The sequence below is a fragment of the Miniopterus natalensis genome, chromosome 14, assembly GCF_054644295.1.
Source record: "Miniopterus natalensis isolate mMinNat1 chromosome 14, mMinNat1.hap1, whole genome shotgun sequence".
NCBI classification, from domain to species: Eukaryota; Metazoa; Chordata; class Mammalia; order Chiroptera; family Miniopteridae; genus Miniopterus; species Miniopterus natalensis.
Genome location: NC_142094.1, coordinates 53841412 through 53842850, shown reverse-complemented (window position 1 = coordinate 53842850; position 1439 = coordinate 53841412). Strand labels below are relative to the sequence as shown.

The 1439-nt window shown below is 36.4% G+C and overlaps 1 protein-coding gene across 2 annotated transcripts in view; it reads right to left on the bottom strand.

Annotated features, from left to right (window-relative positions):
- Positions 1-1439, bottom strand: part of INPP5F (inositol polyphosphate-5-phosphatase F) — a 59212-nt gene that overhangs the window by 4259 nt on the left and 53514 nt on the right. The window lies entirely within an intron of this gene.

The following is a 1439-nucleotide window of genomic DNA, read 5'->3' as shown; positions in this document are numbered from 1 at the left end:
CTACAGAGTAGAAGAGAAAAAAGTTAATTGCTCATGGAATTCAACATACCAGTTCCAATTATTAAAGTGGAAGTTCTGTTATTTAAGTTGGCCCCCATTTCTTGAAAATAGTGCACTGCTAATTGAAAACTAAAGTAATCCCTTGGAGTTGACTCTAGAACAGGATTGTCCAATAGCAACATGTGAGTTGAAGATGTAATTGAAAATAGCCATATTAAAAAGGTGAAATTAATTTTAACAGTATTTTACTTAACCCAATATATACAAAATATTGCAATTTCAGCATGTAATCAGTATTAAAAGATAATTAATGAGGTATATCTTATTCTTTTTCATAATCAACAGGTAGTATTTTACAAGAGGGCAGCAGAAGCCTTTGTAAATGACAGTGGTGAGTTGTTCCTAGGCAGAATGGGAATGAGAGGCTTGGCTGTGTGACTTTAACCCCAGTTCAGCAAGCAGGCCACCAGGTGCAAGAGCCACCCTGTGGAAACGCTACTACATCTGCAGTATCTTAATCGCGCTCAGTGAAGCTCTCTGGTAACTGGATTCATTATGTTGAGTTCTTTTGGACCAAGCCTTTTGCCTTGAGCGTTGACCACTGTTTGCTACTGCACATTTCCTTCAACTGTATCCTAGACATTCAGAGAGGAGCAGACGGGAGGGAGGGAAGCCTCCCAACAGCTGCCTCAGCCCATGTTTTTGTGTATTCTGAGAATAAATTTTTCTCAACAACAAACAAAATCAAAACAAAACCACACCCAAAATTCAGACTAATCACATTTCAAAGGCTCTACATCCACAATCTAAATGACTGGCAAAGGCAACACTGACTATAAATGGGAACCTGCAGCACCAAAACTAGAGCTGTCTACACACACTCCAATTTAGCTGAATTCAGGTAGAAGGTGGAGGGGGAAGAATTTTTTTTCCTTATGTTAAACGATTTACAACATTTAACATAACTAAACTTAGTGGTTTCTCCTTTGGCATCCCTCACGATGGCTATAAATAAGAAAAAAAAAGTTGTGCTCTTTGCCACACGTGTCTCAAATGTTTGACTTTTGTTGGTCATGCAGGATCACTGGCCATGAGACTTTCATAAAAATTACAACATTAAAGACTACGAAAACAGTTCTCTCTACTAACAAAAGACTGAACAATTTTTCTCTAGACACCAAATGGCTCTCTTTTCTAACAGAATGTGGACCATGAAACCTGCTCATTAGATGGAAAATCTGCAAATTTAAATGTAAAATAATCTGTTTATAGGCATTCTTTTCCCAAATTCAAAAACCTAGTGTTTAAAACATAGTGGCTATTTTCTCTATAAAGTTATTTAAATTTGAATGCTCCCCTTTTGAGTATATTTTAAGAGTTTAAAAATGTATCACTTATAGCCATAATTTTAACAAAACACTTTATCTTCTGATCCATAG